The 24,587-nt window shown below is 35.6% G+C and overlaps 1 pseudogene; it reads left to right on the forward strand.

The window, feature by feature from the left end:
• Positions 1-24,587, forward strand: part of LOC149499192 (leucine-rich repeat extensin-like protein 4) — a 31,989-nt pseudogene that overhangs the window by 3,659 nt on the left and 3,743 nt on the right.

Here is a 24,587-nt window from a genome sequence, read left to right on the forward strand (position 1 = left end):
CCTTACTAATGTAAAAGCTATGTACATCAAGAAGCGCAGCTTCTTTACTACAGCGATGAATATGGCGATAAAGGAGAAAACGTCACAATTGATTGGGTCGAACCTAATGTCTGCAACTACATTGGAGTTTTTTGTGCTCTAGCTCCCGATAACAAAACTATTTGAACTGTCGCCGGCATCGACCTCAACCACGGTGACATCACAGGTTACTTACCGGAAGAGCTTGGGTTATTAGTAGATCTTGCATTGTTTCACATAAATTCAAACAGATTTCGTGGAACTCTTCCTCACAAGTTTAAAGAGATGACGTTACTGTTTGAGTTGGATTTGAGCAACAACTGGTTTGCCGAAAAATTTCCTCAGGTGGTTCTTGAGCTACTTAAGCTAAAATTCTTGGATCTGAGATTCACTGACTGAATTTGAGGGACTGTACCGAAAGAATTGTTTTATAAAGATTTAGATGAAATCCTTATCAACCACAACAGGGTGTTTGTCTTTGATATTCCAAATATTTTGGTAATTCTCCGATTTCAGATATCGTTTTGGCTAATAACAGATTCCATGCTTGGGTCCCTTCGACTTTGGGTCATTTGTCTAATCTAAACGAAATTATTCTCAGGAATAACAATTTGAAGTTTTGTTTGCTGAAGAATTTGACTGTTTTTTATGTGAGCGTTAATCAGTAGTTGAGTCCGTTGTCGGATTCCTTTGGAGGTTTGGTTAGTCTTGAGCAACACAATCAAGAGAGGAGGAGTGGCAAATGGGTTATTTTATCTCTTTTGCCACGTTGGCATTTTACATCTAAAAATAGTAGGTTCACGTGTGCAAACACACAGGCGTTTGTGGTCCCAATCAGTCCCATTTGATATTTCGGTAGTCCATATCATTAGGAGACATCAATTGAAAAAAAAAAGTGTAAGTTTGGACTCTCAATTGTCAAACTTTTTCATTTAAACACCAAAAATAGAAAAATGACAAGTACCAGTACCAAAATTAACATTATCCCATATAAACAACACAAGCCATGTCATTTAAAAAAAAACCCATAAAAAATAGAGAGATAGTTCACAAGAGACATAAATAATCAATTAGAACGAAGTAATGATACTTCTAGTAAGCAAGAAATGAGATTTTAAATTCAATAAACAGTGATAAGACGATCCAAAATAAGGAACAATGGAAAAAATAATATGTACCAATAAAAATAAAAAAATAAAAAAGTTTTGGATTCTTGAAGTAAAAAATGAGATTTCAGATTCAGTAACCAATGAATAGAACTATCCAAAAATAGTAACAATGGAAAAAATAATGTACCCATAAAAATAGAAAAAAAAAAAGTTTTGAATTCTTGAATATACCTGCTGTAAACTTGAACCAGAACCAGAGATCAGTGGAGAGGGAGAAGGATTTGAGTGTGTATAAGAATTTATAATCTCAAAATCTCTAGTGGATGCCTAATTTGATGAACTCATGCTTGATCCTTCCTCTCTCGTGGATCAATCTTGTTATTTTGTTAACTAATCTAGTGAAAATATGTGAGGAGAGGAAAACTGTATTTTGGAGTTTTACTAATTGGAGGGTATCAAAATTTGGGGTTTTAGCAATTAAAATAATGTTATAGTGTTTTTCAATTTCAAAACATTTAATAAAATAAAAAATAAAAAATAAAAGTTTTGACAGCGTGAGATACACCACCAGAGCCTAGGGGAAAAATAAGGCAATTTGGTCTGTTTTTGCATGAGTTTTTAGTCTAAAAAGGTGAATTATGTGCAAATCGAAATGGCCTCCAAGTCAAGGGCAAATTGAGCTTTTTTTTTTTTTCTTGATTTTTTATTTATTGTTTAAATACTTGAGTATAGAGTTCATTTTTTACATTATTTAATTAAAATTTTCAACTTTAGTTTACTTTTTGGGTGAATTATAACAATCAATAGTCAGGATCTTATAATTCACTTTTAGAGTGCAATATCACCTAAAAGCAAATTGGAGTTGTAATTGCAATAGATTGATATGTCCAGGATATAAATGTTGATTAAGTGAATTGCAACTACTCAAAAAGTTTGAAATAAAACTGAAAGTTAGGATATTTAAAATATTAGTTTTCAAACATACAATTAAATGTAAATTTGAAATAAAAACCTACCAAAAATTGAAAGATAATTAAATAATTTAATTTATTTATATACATAATATTTGATTTACAGTTTATTTAAATTTCCAAAATTCAAAAACCAAATTAATCATAAAATATGTTTTTAAAATTTTTTATGACCAAACCCCATTATTTAGAGAGTACCAGATCAAAATCACCAAATCAATGTAATTTGACTAATATTATTAAAATAATATCTCAAGTACAATCATACTTCTTCCACCTTCTTGTAGTCACCATGAGTATACAAATCCACTAGGTTTTTTTTTTTCCAAATAAATAACAAAGCAATTAATTAGCACACACAATTTAAAATTAAAAAAAATAAAATAATAAAAAGGAGAAATGAAAGTGATAAAAAAAGAAACGACAACCAAGGCAGGGATAGAGATTTCACACATACACATACACCATACACACACACACACCGGGCGTCAGTGATTCAACCCATGTCATATCATGTCAACTTCTTACAACGGTCCCACCATAAAACACCCTCCGTTTGCCGTTTTGAAAAGTGCTAATTCAAATGCTTTTGAGGAAGTGACGCAAATAAGAGAATAACAAAATTTATATTAAATTACTATTTAAATCCCTTCATATATAATTTAATTGTTACTTCATTCTTTCTTTAAAAAATGCATTAAATTATCAGTTTGTTTAAAAATAAACAACACCTATTAATTCTATAGACAAGATCAAAATGTTTTTAACACGGGAAGTGATGGGAGAGGGTATAAAGCGGAAACACCCTCTTCGAAACCATATGAGGCAAACTAAAAACATTATCGAACAAATCACTAAACTGACCTCTTGAAGCGCAAAATCGCTCACCGGTCTTCTTTCCAGAGATCTTGGAGTCACCCACGATCTTCTATAGTAATATCTAATTATCTCTCTTTGGAACTCTCTGAGTGGCAGGAGAATAGAATAACGTGGCGTTCCTTTATTCTTAGGGTTTTGCAATTTTATATTAAAAAAAACTCTCTTCGATAGGAAGATATTTTTTAATATAAAATAAATTAAATAAAAAAAGTATTTAATTAAATAATTATCAATTATTTTAAAACTAAATAATTTATCTATTATTTAATACACCCTTAACTTTTCAAATAATTAGGGCACTACAGGGACCGCAGAATAAAATAAATCAGGCTACTATATAATAAGAACCTATGTAGACCAACATATTCTTATTATAATTAATCATGAATATTCCACTAAAAACTCATGACTGAACTCCTTATTATTTTACAATTCCACAACATAATAAAATAATGTTCCCCACGTTAAGATTACAAATGCTGTCATTTAAATAATTTACTGACAATTTATTTAAATCACAATATAACTTTAAGATGTCGCTCAACTTATTTCATGTGTCGGATTCAATATCCACCTGCAGGGTTTACACTATGAAATCTTATAAGCTTACTTAAAGTGCATTATCAATCTCTAAACCGAGACATGGATTCTATCATTAATTAATATTTCACAAACACAAAATATCTTTGCCCAATTCACCGAGAATATTATTCCAATAATGAAACTCACCCTTTAATGAATCAAAGCACAAGACAATCAATGTTTGCTCATATTAAAATAAATCAAGATTAAGAACAATAAACATATTTCTAATGTCCTAGAGAATATGTTTAACAGTCAGCACTAAACATCCATTCTCTACTTAGTCCAATTAAATACATACAAAATGTACTAATCACAATTATTGTTCATATGCTAATAACATTTATTTAATGCAAATTTCCAATTAAATACAAAGAAATAATTGTCAATAGAAAATCATTCATAGTTATACTATTACATATGCATGGTTAATAGTATATCTCTATCAATCTCCCACTTAGACTCATAACCATGCATCTATAACTTTAACTCCCATTCCTTCTACATGACTGTCAAAAGTCTTTGCTGGTAAGCTTTTTGTAAAAGGATCTGCCAGGTTGTTTTCCGATGCAATCTTTGTCACTACCACATCTCCCCTTTGAACTATGTCTCGTATCAAATGATACTTCCTCTCAATGTGTTTTGCCCTTTTATGGCTCCGTGGCTCCTTCGAGTTGCAACTGCCCCACTATTATCACAATAAAGTGTAATAGGCAATTGCACTGAAGAAACTACGCCTAGATCCATAAGGAAGTTCCTAAGCCATACAGCTTCCTTTGCAGCTTCAGAAGCTGCCACATATTCATCTTCCATGGTGGAGTCAGCAGCACAAGTTTGCTTAATACTCCTCCAACTTATGGCTCCTCCTCCCAAGATAAAAACATTACCAGAGGTTGACTTCCGAGAGTCCTTATCAGTCTGAAAATCCGAATCTGTATACCCAATGGGTACAAGATCGTCAGATTGATAAACTAAACATATAATCCCTAGTCCTTTTCAAGTACTTGATTATATGCTTGACTGCAGTCCAGTGTTCTCGCCCACGATTAGATTGAAATCTGCTAACCATGCCAACAGCAAAACAGATATCAGGTCTGGTACACAACATTGCATACATAAGGCTTCCAACTGCAGAAGCATATGGAATTGCCTTCGTGTTCTCTATCTCCTCAGGTGTCTTAGGACATTGGTCCTTAGACAGAGTGATTCCATGTCTGAAGGGAAGAAAACCCTTCTTGGAATCCTGCATGCTGAAACGAGCAAGAATGGTATCAATATAAAGTGCTTGAGATAAGCCAATCATCCTTTTCTTGCGATCTCGCATAAGCTTAATCCCAAGAATATGAGCAGCCCTCTCCCAAATCCTTCATATCAAAACGTTGGGATAGCCAATCTTTGACAGAATTCAACATACCTACACAATTCCCTATAAGCAGAATATCATCCACATATAGTACCAGAAAAACAACCTTACTACCATTTCATTTCTTATACACACAAGACTCATCATGACACTGATCAAAGCCAAAACTTTTAATCGCCTGGTCAAAACAAGTATTCCATGACCTAGATGCTTGTTTAAGCCCATAAATGGACCTATTCAATTTGCAAAGCAAATTTTCTTGTCCATTGTTTATGAAACTTCTGGTTGCTTCATATAGATGCATTCATCAAGACTTCCATTTAGGAAAGCTGTCTTGACATCCATTTGCCAAATCTCATAATCATAATGAGCTGCAATGGATAGAAGAGTTCTAATAGACTTTAGTATGGCTACCAGCGAAAAAGTTTCCTCATAATCGATCCCTTCTTTCTGTGTAAACCCTTTCGCAACAAGCCTTGCCTTATAAGTTTGCACTTTACCATCTATACCCCTCTTTTTCTTATAGATCCACTTGCATCTGATGGGTTTAACCCCTTCAGGTGGTTCTACAAGTTCCCAGACTTGATTAGAGTACATGGACTCCATCTCAGATTTCATAGCTACAAGCCACTTATCAGCATCTTTATCTTGTAGTGCTTCTTCGTAACAGACAGGTTCAATATTCACTTCCTTCAGGGATTCTATCAAAAGCTTCTTCCAAAAGTGTATATTGAACCGGTGGTCGTCTAATTCTCCCACTACGACGAAGTACTACAGGTTCTGCAATCACACCTTCATCTTGCTGTGGCTGTAAAGCCGGCAAGTCCATGACTGGTGGGGACTACATCTTGATCATGTTCTGGAACTTCAACATGTCTGTCATCACCAGGAGGCAATGAAATGTTAGAAGCCCCAACATTGTGCTCCTGTATATTTGGATCAACAGCTGCCACTTCAGTTTCTACATAACTCCCACTACTTTCAGGTGGTAGTGAAATGTTAGGTACTGAATATTCAGGCTGATGTTGATTTACTGGTCGACTAACATTTCTTCCACTACGACTAGGCAATGGAATGTCAGCTCCAACCATTGATGGTTTAGGTTATTGTTCTAATGGAAAGGTTCTAGTTGGTATATTTTCTCCTCTCAATTCATACAAGGCTAATTGACTTTTGGGAATATGATTTTTAATATAGTCTTCCTCAAGATAATGTGCATTGGTGCTAACAATAACCGTTTTATCTTGAGAACTATAAAATAAACCACCTTTCGTTCCTCTAGGATATCCAATAAAGAAGCATAAGTCTGTTTTTGATTCCAACTTGTCTGCTTTCCCTTTCAGCACATGGGCTGGACAACCCCACATCGGAACATGTCTTAGACTTGGCTTTCGCCCAGTCCACAGTTCTGTAGGAGTTTAGGTACTGACTTAGATGGAACCAAATTCAAATATATGCTACTGTTTCTATGGCATACCCCCAAAACGAAATGGGCAAATCTGAATAACTCATCATTGATCGAACCATTTCCATAAGCGTCCTATTTCTTCTTTCTACTACACCATTCTGTTGTGGCATACCAGGTGCAGACAACTGTGAAGTAATTCCTTGTTCTGATAAATAAGTAATGAATTCCCTAGAGAGGTATTCGCCACCACGGTCAGATCGTAACGACTTGATATATTTTCCATGTCGTTCTCCGTTTCTGCCTTGAACTCTTTGACTTTCTCAAAGCATTTAGACTTACGGCGCAACAGGTAAATGTATCCATATTTGAGAATCATCTGTGAAAGTCACAAAATACTCAAACCACTCCTAGCTTGGACACTCATTGGACCACACAAATCAGAATGAATTAATTCAAGTACATCATTAGTTCTATTACCCTTTATAGGAAAAGGCCTCTTAGTCATTTTACCTTCTAAACAAGATTCACAGGTTAGTAGTGCCTCCACTTCAATGAACTCAATGGTCCATCCTTGACCAACCTAGAAATCCTATCTAAATTAATATGACCAAGCCTTAAATGCACAAATAGGTATGAACTAAATTCAATAGGACGTTTTCTTTTCAATGGAATAATGACATCAAAGTTATTAACTTCAGAATTAGGAATTTGCAGTTCAGGGGTGAAACTTTGAGAATAAAAAGATCATCAATCATTGAGCCAGAACATATCATTTGTTTTCTAAATTTAATAACGGACAGAATCATCATAAAATTCATTAAAACAAACCGAATATCCATTCTTGCTCAAACTAGAAACTGAATTAAATTCCTTCTAATTGAAGGTACATATAAACATCCTTCAAAAACAATGTTCTATTATTCTCAAAATTCAAAGAAACATTTCCTATAGCTAGAACTGCAACTTCTGTGCCATCTCCCAGAAAAATGCTTACATCTCCTTTATTTAGCTGATGAGTTACCTGAAACTGCTGCAATGAATTGCAGACATGATTAGTGGCTCCAGAATCTACACACCATTGGAGTGTAGTCCAACACCGCTAAACAAGTTTCAACTATCAGCATATAAAACAGAGACATACCTTGCTTCTTCTTGGCTAACCATGTTGGACATTGTGACTTCCAGTGCCCAGGTTGCTTGCAGTGAAAAACACTTACCCTTAGGCTTTTTCACAGCAACACTAGCACTAGTAGATGCAGTACTTGTTTTAGGCTTAGCCTTGTGAGCATTTTTCTTCTTCTTACCCTTGTTCTGGGCAGAAGAAGAACCTCGCTCAACATTAAGCACAACAGGTGCAGCTCCTTGCTTAATGATAGTCTCAGCAGCCACCAGCTCATTCAACAACTTAGACAGAGTGAAATCCATCTTATTCATGTTATAGTTCAAACGAAACTGCTGAAACTGGCTGGCAAAGTGTTCAAGATCATTTCTATCTGTGTAGCATTGTCAACCTCAGCACCAAGAACCTCCATGTCATTCAGAAGACTCATCATCTTCAAGACATGAGTTCTAACTGGAGTTCCCTCCTCCATTTTGGAAGTAAGAATCTCCCTCAGTGCGTTTTGCCTTGCTGCACTAGTTTGATCTCCAAACATCTCCTTGAGATTTTCGAGCATGTCAAAAGTTGTGTCCATCTTCTGATGCTGATGTTGCAAAACATTTGACACAGAAGCCAAAATGTAACATCGCGCCATCTCATCAGCTTTAACCCATTTCTGGTAAGCTTTGGTGACCTCCTCAGAGGCACCCTCACCGGGTTTTTCAGGACAAACTTCAGTAAGCACAAACTTATACTCCTCAGCAGTAAGCAAAATGTCCAAATTCCTCTTCCAGTCAACATAGTTTGGACCCTCAAGTTTGTTTTGGGTTAAGATGTTTGCAAGGGGACTGAATGATGCCATTTCTATATCATGCATTAAACAAAAATAGCATATCAATAATAAACATTGAATAAATCAAAATTGCAAATATACAACATTGATATCACAATTCAAAAAAAAAATACACATTCACAACATTCATGAATAGCAACCTCGATGGGAGAATTCAACCAATCACATGTTTTGCATATTATAATTAGATAAGACCGGCACATACTACTCGATGGGAGATAACATGCCTCTTAAATTAACATTAATGTGTGAGAAAATATTACATCTGATTCATGTCACTAATTAATTTACTCAGATGGAGAGTTAAATCAATACAGACAAATTAGACTAGTTCAGTAATTATATTAAAACATGACATCTTCCGATGGGGAAGAAATGCAAATAATTACAACTAGAAGATAATAAAAAACCACTCACAAATTAATTCATATAATTAAAATAATTAATTATAATCAAAATTGCAAAATAATATAATTTTTAAGACAATTTGGCAAATAAAATTAACCATTTTGAAAATGTTAAAAATTTAGTGTTCTGGTCTATTTATGCAAAAAAAAAAAAATTAAAACATTCTGGGTTTATCTTGCAAAAGCAGAAAAATTCTGGGCCATTTCACAAATTTCAGAACTTGTTTGGACCTATTTTGCATAAAACAGAAAACTATTGGGCCAAATTGCAAAACCGAAAATAGTCTAGGCAATTTTAATAAAACCAGAAACAATCAGGCTCACTTTATAATTTAAATAACTCCAGGGGCCAAAACGGAATAACTGATACTTCTGGGTCAAAATGTAAAAATTAAAGTTCAGGGGTTAAATATAATAAATAGAAAGATTCAGGGTCAAAAAAAATAAAAACTTGAAGATCAGGGGTCAAAAATATAAAATTTAAAAAAATTGAGGGACCAGACGGGAATTTTGGCAAGCAGCAGCTTCTTCTTCACGAAGAAGCCCTAGCCTGCCGCTGCCCCGCCTTTTCCCTTTAAACCTCCATTTACTGATTTTTTTTTTTTCTTCGTCTTTTCTTTCTTGCCCCTCTCCTGTTCACGAAACAAAAACCCAAAAGTATATATATATTAATATATTATATAAGATATATATAGAGATATATATATATATACTAATATATATAATATAATTTCCATTAAAAACCACAGTTTTCAAAACAAAGGTTGTATCAGGTACTAAACTTTGTGCTGCTGTCCGTGCAAAAACTCTTGAAGCTCTTGTAACCATGTACCAAATCAACAATCAAAAATATTATAGATACACGATTGAAACATGACAAAATAGCCCACCATCATACAGTTTCGTATGGCTCTGATACCAATTGATGGGAGCGGTATAAAGCGGAAACAACCCTCTTCGAAACCATATGAGGCAAACTAAAAACATTATCGAACAAATCAATAAACTGACCTCTTGAAGCGCAGAATCGCTCACCGGTCTTCTTTCCAGAGATCTTGGAGTCACCCACGATCTTCTTGCAGTAATCCCTAACATATCTCTCTTTTGGAACTCTCTGAGTGGCAGAGAATAGAATAACGTGCGTCCCTTTATTCTTAGGGTTTTGCAATTTTATATTAAAAAAAACTCTCTTCGATAGGAAGATATTTTTTAATATAAAATAAATTAATAAAAAATTATTTAATTAAAATAATTATCAATTATTTTAAAACTAATAATTTATCTATTATTTAATACACCCTTAACTTTCCAAATAATTAGGGCACTACACAGGGACCCGCAGGAATCAAATAATAAATCAGGCTACTAATTATAATAAGACCTATGTAGACCAACATATTCTTATTATAATTAATCATGAATTATTCCACTAAAAACTCATGACTGAACTCCTTATTTATTTTACAATTCCACAACATAATAAATAATGTTCCCTACGTTAAGATTACAAGATGCTGTCATTTAAATAATTTACTGACAATTTATTTAAATCACAATATAACTTTAAGATTGTCGCTCAACTTATTTCATGTGTCGGATTCAATATCCACCTGCATGGTTACACTATGAAACCTTATAAGCTTACTTAAAGTGCATCATCAATCTCTAAACCGAGACATGGATTCTATCATTAATTAATATTTCACAAACACAAAATATCTTTGCCCAATTCACCGAGAATATTATTCCAATAATGAAACTCACCCTTTAATGAATCAAAGCACAAGACAATCAATGTTTGCTCATATTAAAATAATCAAGATTAAGAACAATAAAGATTATTTCTAATGTCCTAGAGAATATGTTTAACAGTCAGTACTAAACATCCATTCTCTACTTGGTCCAATTAAATACATACAAAATGTACTAATCACAATTATTGTTCATATGCTAATAACATTTATTTAATGCAAATTTCCAATTAAATACAAAGAAATAATTGTCAATAGAAAATCATTCATAGCTATACTATTAGATATGCATGGTTAATAGTATATTTCTATCAGGAAGATCTGTAGAAAACAAACAGGAACACAAAAAGGAAACTATAATTAACTTCCTTTCCAATCTCAAAGAAATTATCAAAACGTAATACTTGTTTTACCACCAGCATAGCTTCTGCTTCCCTTCTTTGAACCATCAACACTGCCTTCTTCTTCCATGCCTGGTTTCTCCTCATCAATCCTTCCCATAAATCCCATCCCTACATTGCAACTCTTAGGTAATATTTGTTTCGTCGATGCCTACTTCATTTGCTGCAATAGTATATCGATTTCGTTCTTGTGGCCAAGGCTTCTGGCAGACGCTGCACTTCAAGGCAGGTACTGAAATTAATATCTAACCGATAAAAGAACACTTTATACGCCAATTCAAACCATTAAAAAGATTATATATTACAAATTATTTAGAATCTAATTTCCTTTTAGCATAAATTGCATACTTTACGTAACATAATGATCAATTTGTATTAAAGAGAAAAAACCCAAGAGGCAAAAATAAACAACATGTCGTTGATCGTTTTTAGTTTAGTTTTTTTATGATATCAATTACTGTTAAAATAAAATAATAATATACAAATAATAATATGTAATTTTAAAATATAAAATAAACCAAGTAATTAAACATATATTTCAATATGGGTTTTTTTCCTCTATTATTTCACAGTATGTGTTAAGTAAATATTTTTGAATAATTTTTTATATTAAACAAAAAACAAAATAGAAAGATTGATCAATACAAGAGAAAATATTAACTTCAATTAATCTAATTACTGGATTATTAGTTATACTTAATGTTATCATTATTTATTTTTCAGATGATATTCATGATTAAATTAAGTATAAAATTTAAATCAGCTTAAAACAATATTGACAAAACAATTGTATATAGTATTTGTATTATTTTATTTTATTATATTTAATGCGTTTATTAACTAGAAAATAACTACTTAAAAATCTTATGTTATAATTTTAGTAGTAAATCATCAATGATTGAATTAATTATTTGATCTATTCTTTTTTTTTTTTTAACTTAGACTTATATAAATGAATTTTGTTTGATTGTTATTGATGAATAGTAATTTTTTTATCTTTTTTTATGAAAATAATTTAATAAGACTACAGAAAATCTCAATCGATTCCTGAGCCGACCCATTCTGTCCTATCTCATAGACCCAACTTACCCTCTCGTCCATCCCAAAAAATAAATTGGAATGGAACGAGACTATATATCTATTGAGATGGAATTCAGACTCCACTTTTTATATCCAGATATTTTGGGATGGGACTGGGAATTACGTGATTCCCATCCCAACCAAATACATGCTCACCCCTAGTTGGGATGATAGAGTACCTACTCTTTTTATATGTACAAAATCAATTATATATTAAAAAAAACTAGTGAAACTCATAAGAAAAATTAAAATAAATTTCAAATTTATAGTTATGAAATTTATAAATAAACTAAGAAAATATAAAATTCAAATTTATTATTATCTTGAACTCAATATTCACTTAAATTTCACATCAAATATTTCTATTATATAATATTTTTAAAATATATAATAGATTTTGGTAGATTAATGAGTATCGCAGCTTTAAAACCTGCATCGTTGAAATCAATATTTCAGAATAAATACCTATAAGAAGTCGAAGCAATTGTATATAATAAAATCTGAAATATGATACGTGCGTCTAGTTTTTTGGGATTGATTATTAGAGAATATTCTAGTCATTTTATAACTCCAAGATATTTCTATCAATTAGGAATCAAGAGGTAATGATCTGATGTGAGTTGCAGTCAGATGATAGGAAATTGCTGAAAACTCTTGTGGCCGATCGAGAGTTTTAGTCAGATAGAAAGTTACTGAAAACTTTTATGGCAGATAGAGGAGAATTCAAACTTAAAAACCTCTCATCCTTTGCATAAGTGAGAAGACCAATCAAATTATACCTGCTTGACTACATACCTGTGAACTCACCCTTTTCTTATAAAATTTCCCCATGAGGTAGACATTTTGCTGATATAGATAAGCTCTGCATTCTTCTTCGAGGAGACTAATAATAATTCACAACTTTTGATAATGTCAATATATATAGTATTGGGTGTATAATCTGCATTGCTACAAATCCAGTTCACCATGAGCGAACTAAACATTGAATTGATTGCCACTACATTCATGATTTGGTTCGTGACAAGTTCATTCATCTCACACATGTATCTTCACATAACCAACGGGGGTTGCTGATTTATTTACCAAACCCATGTCATCTAACACGACATTCCTATCTTGTGAGCAAATGATGCTTGCTGAGAATCACCCATCAATTTGAGGGGGGATGTCAAAGTGAGCAAAAATAAGGAGACTAATAGTTCAATCAAATTAATCACAGCTAATGAGCAAATCTCTCCTTACTTCAAAAACTTTTGATTGTTTTCCTTTTAGCTACACTTGCCTTGTATAGATGTAATCATGTATATATATAGGCTTGTAATCTGCAGAAGAGAATATCAATGGAAAATATTGTTATTTCATTTATTATCATGCTTAGTAAGTCCGAATCATTGAAGTCCGCTTAAGTTCGAACTCATTGTGGACTGCTTAAGTCCGAATTTATTGACCTCCATCTGGTTGTGCTATTGCTTTTTTATCATGATATAGAGAATAAAGTTTCAAGGCAACAACTAATTAACAAAATTGCTTTATTTAATCAAATGTGGAGAAAATAAATAATTATAGTCAACTTATTATTAATCTAATTTAAATTTTCACTGGCTATGGTAAATTATCATTCTCTCACCCACAAAAGAATATAAATATACATTTCAAGACTAAAAGCAATTATATACTTGGCCAGATGAATAATGAGATTGTAATGTTAACGTTAAGCAATATTGCATGTTGCAGAAACTAGTTTCAATCTTTTAAAATATCAAAGCAAAATAATCTTTTCTAATTAAAAATTCATTAAACATCAACAATAATCAAACTATATATAGTTAAATATTTGCAAGCACTATGGTGGTATATCCAGTAAAAACTATTCCTAGAAAGACATGTGCTAACAAATTTAGTCGAATTTCCAAACTTTAGAGAATATAACTCATTACTCCTAACTATATTCACTTTAATTACAAAATGTCAAATTATTTGTCAGCAATATCAAAATAATTGAACAAAAATAAACATAACAAAATTTTACCTTGGCTATGCCTAATAGATAATAGCTTACTTGGCTAATTTAATTAATATAGGAGACCAAGATCAAATCTGTGAATGATATTAATTTATTAAATTATCATCAATGATGATTTTTATTCCATGAATAATAATAATGAATCATACTCTTTTATGCAATTAATCATAAAATAAAAACACGATTTTGTCCAAGCGAAATAGGGGTTATAGTTTGAAACGCCCATAACAAGAAATTAGCTCCATGAAGCCTTAATAATAACTCCAATCAAAGTATAGCTTAAGAGCACCATTAAGCATGCTCTACAATAAATAGTCTATCACACCCAGATTAGTTTAAAACCATATCCTTGAAATCAATAAATAAATAAATAAAAACTACCAAAAGTTCTTTGACAGAAAGATATGAAATAGAAAAAAAAAAAAAAAGCACCTCGTAATTATTTTCCTTTTTTTGTCAAAATAATCAATTTAATTGATTTTTATTTGGTTATTCTTAGTATGCATAGCCACAGTCCTGTCAGTTTCCAGCACTACATATTGTACCTGTTTTCCAAGGGAAAGCAAGAAATAAAACCCGATAAGATCCATTAGGAAACTAAAGAAAAACCTAACGCATGATCAAAGTGACTTGATAGATTTTCTTTTTTTTTTTTTTTTCATTAATCAATCTCATGTTAATGTAAATAAAACACCTACATCTATGTATCAGATCACTATGCAAATATCAATGAAAAAATATATAGGGTAAGATCTTATTTTTGTATTTTTTTGAAGGAGATATGCTTCAATAATTGTTGTTATCGTCACACTCACCGCACCATTTGTTAACCATCAAAAATTGAGAAATTGAGAATTAGCCCCCTTTGATAGAATTAATTGGGGATATATATATGACAAGAGGAATAATTATATTTGGATAAGGACAGCAAGAATCATATATTATCTTTTAGTTAGAGTTTATTTAGGAATATAATATCCTTCAATATATGTATATATTTATATATTGCTCTTTTGTATATTTTATTATTTATATTATCACCTCTATTTCAATAATGTGAGTTCTCACATTTTCCTGAAGCTATCCTAAAGCTTTTTTCATCTTCGAAAGCTCATCAATACTCATCTCATCAAAAGCTTTAGTATCGGCTATCCCATTCACTTTCATCGCTTTTTTGGTAATTCTTCTTTCTTTTTCTCAAATAGAAATTGTTTCTACAACACAATGAGTTAGTTACCGAGTTTCTCAAGCCTAGCCTCTTTTTGCCAAAGGTAGATACTTAAGAGATTTTGTCTTTGTCCTGATTTAGAAACCTCTCAGCCACATACTCCATGCTTGAGTTATCGAACTAGAATGGTTTCCCTCTAGCAGAGAAAATGACAATCGCAATTTGCATTGAACATAGAATTACGAGCTCATTAGCTTTCTTCAATAGACCAATCCCTTCACTTACACAAAGTCACCTAACGAGAATGGTTGTCTTTCACCATCGTCATTTCTATCTTTTTTCGACCCATTGAGTAATTAATTTAAGATTTTGTAGGAAAGATAAAAAAAGTGGTGAATTATTAATTTTCAATATGTGAATTTATGGGATTATATATAGTTGAGATTGCATATTCATTTCTAATACAGAAACCTCTCAGCCACATACTCCAATCTTGGGTTACCGGTAGAGAATGATTTTTCTCCGGCAGAGAAAATGGTTTCCCTCCGGCAGAGAAAACGACAATCGCAATTTGCACTTTGCATAGAATTACAAGCTCATTATGTGACATCCTACCGAGTCGAGTCTTAGCATAGAGTCGAGTCGAGTTGACCAAACCCGGTTGGGGTAGAATGGGTTTATAAGTGGAGTTACTTGAGTGAGAGAAAAAGATCAAAGTAATATGAGTGAGGATTGATTTGCATTAAAAAGATTAAGCTTGGGTATTAAGTTGTAGCCTGTTTACAATTGAGGTACCATTTAGAACTTTTACACACAAGTTATGGATATTCTAGAGCCTACCCATGCATATCACTTCACTTTCCCATTTTTCATGTTTATCTTCATCTTCTTTCATTTTCTTCCTTTCCTCTTCCCCTTCATTCAATTTAATGGTAGTTAAGCCTTAACTTCAACTTCTCTTTTATCCAAGTAAGTAAACCTTCTTGAAGTTCATAATTGAATCAATTGGTGCTATTATTGTAGAATTCATAAGAATTCTTATTTATAGGTGAAGGGAGTTCTAAGAGTGTAGAAAAAAGAAGTTAAAGAAGAGCTCAAGCTTTTTGGAGTAAAGGTTTGATATCTCTTTTCATTTACCATTTTCTTTGCATGAGAATTTGTGTGGTGTGTTGCTAATGAGACAATATTGCTTCATGTTGAGTGGGAGGACTGGTAATGGTGAGAAACAGGGGAGAACAGGGGAGGTATTGAATAAATGAAGTAAATAGTGAGTTTATGCTGAAACAGGGCTTGCTGGAAATTTTACCAGTAATTTCATCTTGATTTTGACCCCATTTAATGATGGAATTAGGAAGTGTTATAAGAGTTATTTGTTCCTCTATGTGTTAGCTTTACATGGGTTTTTGAATCATTCAAATCGGAGTTGTATATTGAGAGATATGACCAAAAGAGTACAGACTGTGCAGGCTGGAAAACGCGAAGCGCGCGCGAATCGCATGACTAGCTCGCGTTGCCTTCTCGCGCTCGCGAATTTGAACTACGCGCTCGCAAATTTCACCTAAAACTCTCTGACTCTTATTTGGCACATCTCGTGCTCGCGACTTTCAAGTGCGCGCTCGCGACTTGTGCTCGCAAACTCTCTGTCTCTCATTTGGCACTTCTCGCGCTCGCGACTTTCATTTGCGCGCTCGCGTACTTGGCCCTTGGCCTGTAAGCGCTCGCGACTTTCATCGTGCGCTCGCGAATTTGGCCTGGGAACTCACTGTCTCTCATTTGGCACTTCTCGCGCTCGCGACTTTCAAGTACGCGCTCGCGACTTGTGCCCGATAACTCACTGTCTCTCATCTGGTGCTTTACGCGCTCGCGACCTTGCAAGGCGCGCTCGCGACTTGTGTTTTCATGCACTTTTGGACTTCTTTTTCAATGTAATTGTATTCCTTTACTTCACTTATATGCCTCCAATCATCTTAATACCAAAATACAACATTAGAACATGTATCAAAACAACATGCAAGCATGCAAATGATGTGAAATCAAATATACATTATGAATTATGAAGTTATGAACTATTAATATGATGTTGTGTTATATTATTGACATACCAACATTATGCTCCATTGAGGTTAGGTAGAAACCATGTAGATAAGGCTATGTCGCGACATAGGATAGCAGATCTGCACCTCATACAGTTTGATACTCCGGCTACAGGCCGTTGAGTGGATATGATTATATGGGCCATAGCAGCCAAGCATACAGTATTCATCCAGTTTCATACAGTTTTTCTTATCACTTCGGTTTCACTATAACCTTATGGAGCCATACAGATATCTTGACATAACATTTCATGAATCATACAGTATTACAAACAGTACAAAAGATAATCAAGGTATAATGAAAGGATCATGCTATATGTGCTTATATGTTTATTTATCTATATGCATTTACATGCTTATTCCTATCTATGTATGTGCTTATTTGTTTCTTTATATGTTGAGATATCCACTGAGCTTTATTTGCTCAGCGAGTTACCTGTTTAACTCGCAGGTTTTGAGTTTGGACCGTAGAGAGTCAGCTTGCAACTGCTGCAGTTCATCTGTAGAAGACTCAGTCTTCAGGGTAGCTACTCATACGGATGTGTATTTTTGTTTATCCTTTTCATGGCATGTATAGGGCACACAGTTGGGCCCATTTCACTTTTACACTAGTATCATGTTTTGTAAATATTAAGTACATTATTAATATAAACAGCATCAGCATGATATAAGAATCTGGCTCCATTATTATATCAGCATGACAGGTCATAAAGTCAACCAGTTTGTAGCGTCTTGGTTCGGTTCATTCGGGTTACGGGTGGACCGGGAAGGGATGTTACAAATTTTGGTATCAGAGCCCTAGGTTTAGTTTCCCCGGGCTTGCATGCATAAGTCAGTATAGTGTACATGCCATGTCTACCCTGATGAACGAAGCAGTTGTTGTTCTTTTAGGAGGATGTCACAGGAAGGTGAGAGCGAGTCACGTGCCTCCAGAGCAGTGGAGGGTGAGGCTCCAGTAGCACCAGGTCAAGCCAGAGGAGTGGAGGTTGAGGCTCCAGTAGCACCAGGTCAAGAGGTGTTGTTAAAGCAACTTGCAGATACTTTTAGACAGATTGCAGGAGTGATACCTCAAGCACCAATAGTAGTAGAAAGAGAAAGAAAGCCCCCACTAGAGAAGCTTCGGAAATATGGGGCGAAAGAATTCAGTGCTAATAAGGATGATAGTCCAGAAATAGCTGAGTATTGGTTAGATGGGACATCGAGAGTTCTGGAACAATTACAATGTACACCAGAGGACAAGTTGGTTTGTGCCACATCATTGCTCATAGATGAGGCATATACATGGTGGACTACTGTTCAGCAGCGGGTATCAGCAGAGCAGCGTACATGGCAATTCTTCTTGGATGAATTCAAGAAAAAGTTCATCACAGAGGCTTACCTAGATGCGAGAAGGAAAGAATTCTTATACCTGAGGCAGAACAGAATGTCAGTTGCCGAATATGAAAGAGAATTCACTAGGCTCAGCAGGTATGGTAAGGGGATAGTGGCTACAGAAGCCGAGAGGTGTAAAAAGTTTCAGGAAGGCCTGAACGATGAGATTCAAATGGGAGTGGTAGCTTCCAGATTCAGAGAGTTCTCAGCTTTGGTAGAGGCAGCTCAGGAGATAGAGTGAATTCAGGCCAGATAGCGTACCAGACGCCAGCGGTCTCAGCAGAGGAGAGACCAAACTCAGAGTGCACCCAGTGTATATCAGTCAGAAAGCAAGAGATTCAGAGGTGCTAGTAGTTCAGCTAGTTCTAGACCTTCCTTTAGCCAAGGCGCAGCTAGGGTTACTAACGCGCCAGCGGTATCAGTTGTGGCTAGTTCTGCCGGTGGTAGTCGAGGTTCAGGCAGAGGAACTGGTAGAGGCACCAGTAGAGGTGCAGAGTCAGCCGGTTATACTTTTCCACCTTGTGAGCATTGTGGTAGACGGCATGGTGGAGATTGTTGGTTGGTGACTGGTAAATGTTGGATATGCGGAGCATCAGACCATCAGAAGAAGGATTGTCCGAAGAGGGCAAAAGTTCCTACACAGTTCATAGCAGGCAGAGGTAGAGGTGAGAGCTCCGGAGGGCAGAGACAGCAGTCAGAGACTGTGGACAGACCTGATACTAGAGGTCCAGCCAGGGTTTATGCTATGCGAGCCAGAGAAGATGAGGAAGCTCCAGATGTAATAGTTGGTGAGTTTTCCTTATGTGATCATACAGTTTATGCTTTAATTGATCCTGGCTCATCTCATTCATACATTAGTGTACCTAAACCTTGGGTTAAAGGGTTAGAAGTTGCATATGTGAGTCAGGGTATGTTGGTTACAAATCCATTAGGAGATGTAGTACAAACTCATACAGTGGTCGAAGGATGTCCAATTATTATTCATGGAAAAGAGTTTCCAGGAGATCTGATGGAGTTGCCATTTAGAGAATTTGATGTTATTCTGGGTATGGATTGGCTATCCAGACATCAAGCTATAGTTGATTGTGCAAAGAAAAGGGTGACATTATATACAACAGCAGGGGAAGAGATTACAGTAGTCGGGAAGCGGCGAGATTTTCTGGGTAATGTGATATCAGCCATGGCAGCAAAGAGATTAATTCAGAAGGGTTGTGAAGCATACTTGGTATGTGCATTACAAGCAGAGAAAGAACAATCAGAAGTGCAAGATGTACCAACAGTGTGTTATTATCCAGATGTATTTCCAAAAGAGTTACCAGGGTTACCACCAAGGAGGGAAGTGGAGTTTACCATAGATGTCTATCCTGGAGCAGCACCAGTATCAATTGCACCTTACAGAATGGCACCAGCAGGGCTAAAAGAGTTAAAGATTCAGCTACAGGAGTTATTGGATAAAGGCTTTATCAGACCCAGTGTATCACCTTGGGGAGCACCGGTATTATTTGTAAAGAAGAAAGATGGATCACTCAGATTGTGCATTGACTACAGACAACTGAACAAACTGACAATCAAGAATAAGTATCCATTGCCTCGAATCGATGATTTGTTTGATCAGTTAAAAGGTGCAGGTATGTTTTCTAAGATCGACCTTAGGTCGAGATACCATCAGTTGCGGATAAAGGAAGAAGATATCGCTAAGACTGCATTCAGGACCCGATATGGTCACTATGAATTTTTAGTCATGCCATTCGGTCTCACAAATGCACCAGCGGTTTTCATGGATCTCATGAACCGCGCGTTTCATTCATATCTGGATCAGTTTGTGGTGGTGTTTATAGATGACATTTTGGTCTACTCCAAAGATAAGGTCGAACATGATAAACATTTGCGGATTGTACTTCAGACACTGAGGGATAAACAGCTGTATGCCAAGCTCAGTAAGTGTGAGTTTTGGCTGGAAGAAGTTTCTTTCTTAGGACATGTGGTGTCATCGGAGGGTATCAGAGTGGATCCTCATAAGATTGAAGCTATTGTTGATTGGAGACCACCCAGAAACGTCACAGAAGTTCGAAGTTTTCTGGGTTTAGCCGGTTATTACAGAAGGTTCGTAAAGGGATTCTCCATCATTGCATCACCTTTAACAAGATTGTTGAAGAAAGAGGTTGTATTCCAATGGGATAATAGGTGTCAGCAGAGTTTTGACACTTTGAAGAAAAAGTTGACTGAAGCACCAGTGTTGACTCAGCCAGTGTCAGGTAAAGACTTTGAGATTTACAGTGATGCCTCTCATATTGGGTTAGGATGTGTACTCATGCAAGACAGGAAAGTGGTAGCTTATGTCTCTAGACAATTGAAGCCATATGAATTGAATTATCCAACCCATGATTTAGAATTGGCAGCCATTGTTCTAGCATTCAAAGTATGGCGGCATTATCTGTACGGTGAAAAGTGTTACATTTACACAGATCATCAGAGTTTAAAGTATTTACCGACACAAAAGGACTTGAATTCAAGACAACGGAAATGGATGCAGCTTTTGGCTAATTATGATTATGTCATTAATTACCATCCGGGCAAAGCTAACGTGGTAGCTGATGCCCTTAGCCGGAAATCACTGTTTGCTTTGAGAGCAATGAGAATTAGCATGGAGTTGCAACAGCAGGGAGTTATTCTAGCACAGATGCAAGTACAGCCATCTTGGGTTCAGGAAGTTGCAGAGGCACAGAAGAAAGATGCACAAACAGCACTATGGGTAAAACAAGTACAGGAAGATCATGGTGGGAAATGCAGATTGGATAACAGTGGAGTCTTATTCTATGAAGACAGAGTTGTTGTACCACAGATAGGGGAGCTTAGACAAAAAATTCTGCATGAAGCTCATAACAGTCCATATACAATGCATCCAGGTAGTACCAAGATGTATCAAGATTTGAAGAAAGGCTATTGGTGGCCGGGCATGAAGAAAGATATCGGAAATGTTGTAACAAGATGTTTAACATGTCAACAAGTAAAGGCAGAACATCAACTGCTAGCTGGGTTACTTCATCCAATAACAATGCCAACATGGAAGTGGGATCAGATCACGATGGATTTTGTTACTGGATTACCTCAGACGCAGCGGAAGCATGATGCAGTATGGGTGATCGTGGACAGATTAACTAAGTCCGCACACTTTCTACCAGTTCGGATGGACTATTCTCTGGATAAGTTAGCAGACATGTATGTTAGCGAAATAGTTCGACTACATGGCGTTCCATCATCCATTATATCGGATCGTGATCCAAGGTTTACATCGAAGTTTTGTGGTAAACTGCAGGAAGCATTAGGAACAAAATTGCATTTCAGCACTGCATTTCATCCTCAAACAGATGGCCAATCAGAGAGAGTAAGTCAGATCCTGGAAGACATGATGAGATCATGTGTTATAGAATTTGAAGGCAGTTGGGACAGATATGTACCTCTCATGGAGTTTGCCTACAACAACAGCTACCAATCAAGCATTAAGATGGCACCATATGAAGCATTGTATGGTAGATCATGTAGGACACCTGTGTGTTGGACAGAACTGAGTGAGAAGAAGATTTTGGGTCCAGATTTGGTTAGAGAAACAGAAGAGAAAGTGGAAATCATCAGAAAACGGCTGAAAGAAGCAAGTGATCGACAGAAGTCTTATGCTGATTTAAAGAGAAAGGATATGGAGTACTCGGTCGGTGATAAGGTATTTCTGAAAGTTTCACCATGGAAAAAGATCCTAAGGTTTGGACGAAAGGGTAAGCTTAGCCCTAGGTTCATTGGTCCATACGAGATTGTTGAACGTGTAGGACCATTAGCCTATCGCCTAGCGTTACCTTCAACCTTAGATCGAATTCATAATGTCTTTCACGTATCAATGTTAAGGAGGTATCGATCAGACCCATCGCACGTGTTGTCAGCAGAAGAGATTGAAATTCAGCCGGATCTCACCTATGAAGAAGAACCAGTTCAGATCTTAGCCAGAGAAACTAAAGAATTACGAAATAAGAAAATAGCATTGGTAAAAGTTCTTTGGAGGAATCATAAGACAGAAGAAGCAACTTGGAAATCTGAAGACACCATGCGACAACAGTATCCGCAGTTGTTCACAACAGGTAAACTTCGGGACGAAGTTTTTATTTAGGAGGGGAGAATTGTGACATCCTACCGAGTCGAGTCTTAGCATAGAGTCGAGTAGTCGAGTTAAGTCGAGTTGAACCAAACCCGGTTGGGGTAGAATGGGTTTATAAGTGGAGTTACTTGAGTGAGAGAAAAAGATCAAAGCATATGGGTGAGGATTTATTTGCATTAAAAGATCAAGCTTGGGTATTAAGTGATAGCCTTTTGCTAATTGAGGTACCAGTTAGGAAGTTTTACATAAAATCCTTTGATTTTTGATGGCCTACCCGTGATTATCACTTCACTTTCCCATTTTTCATCTTTATCTTCATCTTCTTCATTTTCTTCCTTTCCTCTTCCACCTTCCTTTCAATTTTAATGGTAGTTAAGCCTTAACTTCAATTTTCTTCTATCCAAGTATGTAAACCTTCTTGAAGTTCATAATTGAATCAATTGGTGCTATTATTGTAGAATTCATAAGAATTCTTATTTATAGGTGAAGGGAGTTCTAAGAGTGTAGAAAAAAGAAGTTAAAGAAGAGCTCAAGCTTTTTGGAGTAAAGGTTTGATATCTCTTTTCATTTACCATTTTCTTTGCATGAGAATTTGTGTGGTGTGTTGCTAATGAGACAATATTGCTTCATGTTGAGTGGGAGGACTGATAATGGTGAGAAACAGGGGAGAACAGGGGAGGTATTGAATAAATGAAGTAAATAGTGAGTTTATGCTGAAACAGGGCTTGCTGGAAATTTTACCAGTAACTTCATCTTGATTTTGACCCCATTTAATGATGGAATTAGGAAGTGTTATAGAAGAGTTATTTGTTCCTCTATGTGTTAGCTTTACATGGGTTTTTGAATCATTCAAATCGGAGTTGTATATTGAGAGATATGACCAAAAGAGTACAGACTGTGCAGGCTGGAAAACGCGAAGAGCGCGCGAATCGCATGACGAGCTCGCGTTGCCTTCTCGCGCTCGCGAATTTGAACTACGCGCTCGCGACTTTCACCTGAAACTCTCTGACTCTTATTTGGCACATCTCGCGCTCGCGACTTTCAAGTGCACGCTCGCGACTTGTGCTCGCAAACTCTCTGTCTCTCATTTGGCACTTCTCGCGCTCGCGACTTTCATTTGCGCGCTCGCGTACTTGGCCCTTGGCCTGTAAGCGCTCGCGACTTTCATCGTGCGCTCGCAAATTTGGCCTGGGAACTCACTGTCTCTCATTTGGCACTTCTCGCGCTCGCGACTTTCAAGTACGCGCTCGCGACTTGTGCCTGATAACTCACTGTCTCTCATCTAGTGCTTTACGCGCTCGCGACCTTGCAAGGCGCGCTCGCGACTTGTGTTTTCATGCACTTTTGGACTTCTTTTTCAATGCAATTGTATTCCTTTGCTTCACTTATATGCCTCCAATCATCTTAATACCAAAATACAACATTAGAACATGTATCAAAACAACATGCAAGCATGCAAATGATGTGAAATCAAATATACATTATGAATTATGAAGTTATGAACTATTAATATGATGTTGTGTTATATTATTGACATACCAACATTATGCTCCATTGAGGTTAGGTAGAAACCATGTAGATAAGGCTATGTCGCGACATAGGATAGCAGATCTGCACCTCATACAGTTTGATACTCCGGCTACAGGCCGTTGAGTGGATATGATTATATGGGCCATAGCAGCCAAGCATACAGTATTCATCCAGTTTCATACAGTTTTTCTTATCACTTCAGTTTCACTATAACCTTATGGAGCTATATAGATATCTTGACATAACATTTCATGAATCATACAGTATTACAAACAGTACAAAAGATAATCAAGGTATAATGAAAGGATCATGCTATATGTGCTTATATGTTTATTTA

Source organism: Jatropha curcas, chromosome 1 (genome assembly GCF_041381405.1).
Source record: "Jatropha curcas cultivar XTBG-Jc1 chromosome 1, XTBG_Jcur_1.0, whole genome shotgun sequence".
Classification (NCBI taxonomy): Eukaryota; Viridiplantae; Streptophyta; class Magnoliopsida; order Malpighiales; family Euphorbiaceae; genus Jatropha; species Jatropha curcas.